Genomic DNA, 6,000 nt, shown 5'->3' on the forward strand with positions numbered 1-6,000 from the left:
TTGAACACTACATCTGAAAATAATGATATTCTATATGTTGGATAATTGAATATAAAATAAAATAAATTTTAAGATATATTAACCAATAATAATGAATCTACTTTATTTTGATCTCAATTCAAATAAGTTCTTAAAACATTAATGACTTTAATGAGATAATTGGAAATGTGAACACGGAGTGGATATTTCATAATAAATGCTTCTTTGGTACTTTTAAGATAACATTCAACATAACGGCTTGGAGAAAAAAAAAGTCCTTTCTCTAGAGATATCTATAGATGAAGTGACATGAATTTGGAATTTGCTTTTAAAAAACATAGAGGGCAATTATTGGGGATATAAATGAGACAAGACTGTTCATAATTTGTTAATTATTAAAACTGGATAATATACATGGGATTCATTCTACAATCCTATCCTTTTGTATATGTTTAAAATTTACCAATAAAATCACTGAAAGATGCAAATAATGACAATATAGAAATTGTGCCCTATTATATAACTAAAATATATATGAAAAATTGATTTCAACTTAAAAATGTAAAGAGTAGAGGGGGCAGGGCAAGATGGCGGAGGAGTAAGGTCCCCAGTCATTTGCCCCCACCAGCTTACCTAGGTAATATTCAAATCATCCTGAAAACCTATGAATTCGACCTGATATTAAAAGAGAGAATAGCTGAAAAGCTACAGAGAGAAGAGTTTGCCCTTCTAACAAGTACAACTTATTTTTAGCCACTCTGCACTGAGCAATGGCTAGAAAGAAGAACTCACCACAAAAGAAAGCATCAGAAACAGCCCTCTCTCCCACAGAGTTACAGAATTTGGATTACAATTTGATGTCAGAAAGTCAATTCAGAAGCACAATTATAAAGCTACTGGTGGCTCTGGAAAAAAGCATAAAGGAATCAAGAGACTTCATGACTGCAGAATTTAGACTAATCAGGCCGAAATTAAAAATCAATTAAGTAGGATGTAATCTAAACGGGAGGTCCTAACGACTAGAGTTAATGAGGTAGAAGAAAGAGTAGGTGACATAGAATACATGTTAATGCAAGGAAGGAAGCTGAAAAAAAAAGAGAAAAACAATTGAAGGACCATGAGGAAAGGTTAAGGGAAATAAATGACAGCCTCAGAAGGAAAAATCTACATTTAATTGCAATTCAAGAAGATGCCAAAAGGGACAGAGGACCAGAAAGTGTACTTGAACAAATCATAGCTGAGAACTTCCCTAACTTGGGGGAGGGAAACAGGCATTCAGATCCAGGAGATAAAAAGATCCCCTCTGTCTGTCTCTGCCTCTCTCTCTTTCATTAAAAATAAATAAATAAATATAAATAAATAAATAAATCTTTAAAAATGAAACATTTTATAGCAATGTCTTAGCTCAGTTTTCCCAAAAGAAGTTATGGTCTAAGACAACAGAATGCATACAAGTAGTTTACTTTAGAAGTGACTTCAAGTAGCTAAAGTCAGGGGCCCTAGAAGGAATCAAACAAAATAAGGAGCAAAGTCAATCCAAGTGTGTTAACTGTGGGCACCTGCAGCTAAATTCCACTCTAGAGCTTCTAGGGACCTTGCAAAATGTGCATCAGAATTGCTCACCTGAGACAGTGAAATAATGTCATCTCTTCCTGGAATCCTGCCTCTAATACTCAGTGATTGTCCTAGGGGATATTACCTCCCTCATGCTTCCACATTGTGTTGGCACCAACATGATGAGGCAGGCTCCTGTGAGTGTTCTATGCATGGCAGTCATGAAGCCTTAAGACAGAGGAGCCACCTGAAGTAAGGTGCTGTCAGGCTAGCTCTGAGCATGTTGGTTGCCATAGCGAGCTCCATAACCTTAGGCAAAAAGGGGGTTTGAGAAAATGGAGGATGGGTATAGAAGTATCAGACCGTAAGTATCTAAAAAGACTGACAAAGTTCTGATTTTATATTTAGTATTTTCTTACATCTACTGTCCTTTGAATATTCTAATTTCTTAAATTCTAGTTTCCTGTGGTAGATTTTTAGATCATTAACTTTCACATTCTTATAAAAAATTTAAATCTTTCATTATCTTTCACTGTGTTGCTTTTACTGTATATCCCATGAGTTCTGGTTTGCAGTATTTATGTTCCTTTTAGTTCTAAGCATTTTCTAGTTTCCTCCAGATTGTCATGTCCAAAGTTACTGTAATGCCACAATATCTCATTAGATCAATGCTTAATATCTCCATATCCCACAAGAAAGACAACCTCAGCTCTTAGCTCTCAGATATAAACATTTGCCCAACTGTACTTGGTAATAATAATAACAACAACAAATAATCAAACAAAAAACATAAAGCAGTCTGACTAGGCAAGGTACCACTGTTAAGGTTAAAAAGATGCCCATTGGAGTCAGACACACTTGGGATTGAATGTAGTACAGGCTAGTCAAGAGGAAAAACATCCAAGAAGGCCTGCCAAGTCTTTGAAGTGCTTGTAGTCTCTTGCTACCCTCTAGTGTCATGATGCAGAAGTGCAGGCCTGGAAGGGAAGGACTCCACCCCAGGAAGGCTCCAAAAAGCAAAGGTTGGATATCTACACTGTTTGAGACAGCTCCATGGAAATGGTGATGAATAGGGCAGTTTGTGCCCTGAAGGATTCAGGATGATCAGGGGTATAAGACATGCACAGATGACTCTACTAACAATTACCACCATTTATTGAGTGTTGGCCATGGGTCAGTCCCAGTGTCTTTAGGTGCAGGATCTCATCTCCTTGGCACAAAAACACTATAATGTATGTGTGATTATCCTTAACTTAGAGACAAGGAGACTAAGGTTTGGAGAGGACAAGTCACACACTCAGGTATTCAGAGAGTTGCTAAGAGTCAAACTCAGATTTGTGTGAATCCAGAGTCTATGCCCATGCAAATGCTCTGGGGACTCAGCTATGGGAAATCTCACAGTGGATTCTCAGAACACCTTCCTGGGGGAGATGACATATGATCTGGGCTTTGAAGAATGGGTACCAATAGCTGGAAACCAAAATGGCATGGAGCAGGGCCCAGAGGGAACTACCTGAGTGAAAGAGAGATGGGGAGAAACACTATGTGTATGAAGGGATTAAGTGGTTTAATTTAGCTGCTGTGTAGGAAGCAGAGAGAAATAAAATGGGAAATCTGGTTGCTTTGAGACTGTTCTTTCTTCAGTCCTCTCCTGTAGGCATGGGATGGCTGAAAATTAAATAAGAAGTGTGAATTCCAAACCACATGGAAAGACAGAATCCATATGACCCTTACTGAACTCTGGGGCTCCTCAGAGCAGCCAAGAACTCTGAGAGGTGAGAGCGGGAGGCCTAGAGGAAGGCCAGGTTAACATGTACAGTAGGGCTAATCTGAGATGGTGGTTCTCCCATCTCAGATTAGCAGTGAGAAGGGCAGTAGGAGGGCCTCTTCCTTCAGCAAGAGGCCACTTGTCACAGTGACTGCCTCACCAAATAGGACTCAGTGGTCTAATAGGGTTGATTGTGATCAGCAGGACAAAGATATACTTTTAAAATCAAGACACTTTTCCAGAAAAGCAATCATGTGCAATATAGTGCAAAGAGAACTACACTTAGTATCAGTAAGTATATCACTTACTCCCTTACTGGAACTTGGTTACTTCTTAGCTAAGCTTAAAATAAAAAATTAGAATAGAGATATACTCTCTGGGTTCTGAGAAGGATGCAAGATAAGAATGAGGACAGGAGCCTTGACTCATACTTTGGCTCAACCTGCTTTCAAAGAGCAGTCAGAGTGGCCTTTCTTAAGCAAAACTCAGAGCAATTCATTAACAGCTCAGACGTCCACAACCCTGTACCCTGTGAAACAGGGTCCCTGCCTAGTACTCTGAATCTACCTGTTCTTCATCTAACATGCTATAGCTCTACAATACTCATCAAACACATCAAAAACCAGCCCGTCTCAGGGCCTTTGCACTTGGTCTTGGTCTACCTCTAATCACAGATTTTTGTATGACCAACTTGCTGTCATTGAGCCAGCTCCAATGTCCCTGCCTCACAGAGGCCTTCCTTAACCACTCTAACTAAGCATTACCAGGCTGTAGTTTCTTCATAGCCCTCATGACTTCTCTGAGATGCTTTTATCCACTTATTTGTTTCTTTGTTGTGTATGTGCTTATTATCTATCTTCCTCCCTTACGTCCCCTACCAGATCTCAGCCCTGAGGAAGAAGACCCTGTGTGGGCTTTGCCGTGTCATTTGCTCAGTGCTCAGGAAGTGGCCAGTGCAAAGTAGGCACTCAAAAAGTAGTATTTGTTGCTGCAGACACACTGACTCTGTAAATAGAGTTTTCCTGTTAGGGGGCATTCTTGATGATTCCCGCTCTTCCCGCCTAATTAGGCCTCACAGAGATCCTTGAGGCGAGCAAGAACAGGCCCTCATCATACAGCTCATAAGACTGGGAATTGGTCAGTGCTTCAAACTAATTTCTGAATATTCCCTCTGGAAGCCCAATTCTTAGTCTCTTTTGGGCTTTTGTGAGAATGATGGTAGCACAATGGAATGGTTTACAATAGAGTTAGGTGGAAGTGGAGGAGTAGAGTTGTGAGGGAAGGCTTCTCTGAGCCAGAGGGATGAGCAAAGTTCTCCCTCAAATCAGGAAACTTCTGAGGGGGGGAGGGAAGAAGGAGGGCATCCTTGATCTTCACTCACCATGAGTGCATTGAGAAGACAATACTGGGTGTGGGGCAAAGTGGCAGAAGAGTAGGATCCCCAAGTCACCTGTCCCCACCAACTTACCTAGATAACTTTCAAATCATCCTGAAAATCTACGAATTCGGCCTGATATTCAAAGAAAACAGCTGGAATGCTACAGTGAGAAGAGTTCACGCTTCTATCAAGGTAGGAAGACGGGGGAAAAATAAATAAATAAAAAAGCATCCAGTGGGGAGGGGCGCCCGTGATGAGCTGGGCTTAGGGGGGTGGCGAGAGCCCCCAGGACAGGAAAGCCTAGGCCCGGAGAAGCAGGAGCTTTACCAACCTTCCCGGAGGGAAAGGCGCTCACAGGGAGTTCGGGCACGATCCCAGGAGGGGCGGGGATGCCCTCAGGCTCCCAGGGGCACTAACAGAGGAGGTGCGCCCCGGGGGATAGCACGCCACACCCCGCGGCCGAGCTCCCTAAAGGGTTGCAGCGCGGGCCCTGCAAGCCCCCGGAGCAGCTGGGGTGGCAGCTCCGGCGGGGGCTCCGCGTGGAGGGGGCTGCGCGGCCTGGGAGCGTGATTCCAGCCACGCAACCCCGAGAGCCCAGGGCACCGGGGACACAGCCGAGGATCCGGCGCTCCCACGCCTGCCCCCACGCAGAGGCCGGGAGGACACAGGGCAGCAAGCACGCTCCTTCCGCAGGGCGGCCCCGAGCTGTGCAGATCACCCCCCTGCCCTGACCCCGGAGCATCCAGGCCCCTGCGGACTGGGAGCTGGGGTAGTTACTGCGGGAGCTAACTCTAGGACTGGGGACCTGGCCGCCGCCACTGTTGTGGGTCCTCCCTGTGTCACCTTGTGCCTGGGACTGAGCAGGAGCCTCACAGGATAAACAGCTCCCACTGAGCCGGGCACCTAGCAGGGGGCTGGGCAGCTCCCACAGGTGCACACACCTGAGAATCAGCATAGCAGCCCCTCCCCCGGAAGACCAGCTGGAAGGACAGGGGAAGAGCAAGTTCTTGAGTAAGCAGTGCTGGAAAGCTCCAGGGGAAGTCGAGGGATTTACAGTATATAGGACCAGAAGATACTCCTCCTTGTTTTTAGTTTTTATTTGTTTCCCCCTTTTTTCCTCTTTTTCCTTCCTTTTTCAACTACAACTTGTTTTTAGCCACTCTGCACTGAGCAAAATGGCTAGAAAGAAGAACTCACCACAAAAGAATCAGAAACAGTACTCTTTCCCACAGAGTGACAGAATTTGGATTACAATTTGATGTCAGAAAGTCAATTCAGAAGTACAATTATAAAGCTACTGGTGGCTCTGGAAAAAAAAGCA

The sequence above is a fragment of the Nyctereutes procyonoides genome, unplaced genomic scaffold (assembly GCF_905146905.1).
Source record: "Nyctereutes procyonoides isolate TBG_1078 unplaced genomic scaffold, NYPRO_anot_genome, whole genome shotgun sequence".
Classification (NCBI taxonomy): Eukaryota; Metazoa; Chordata; class Mammalia; order Carnivora; family Canidae; genus Nyctereutes; species Nyctereutes procyonoides.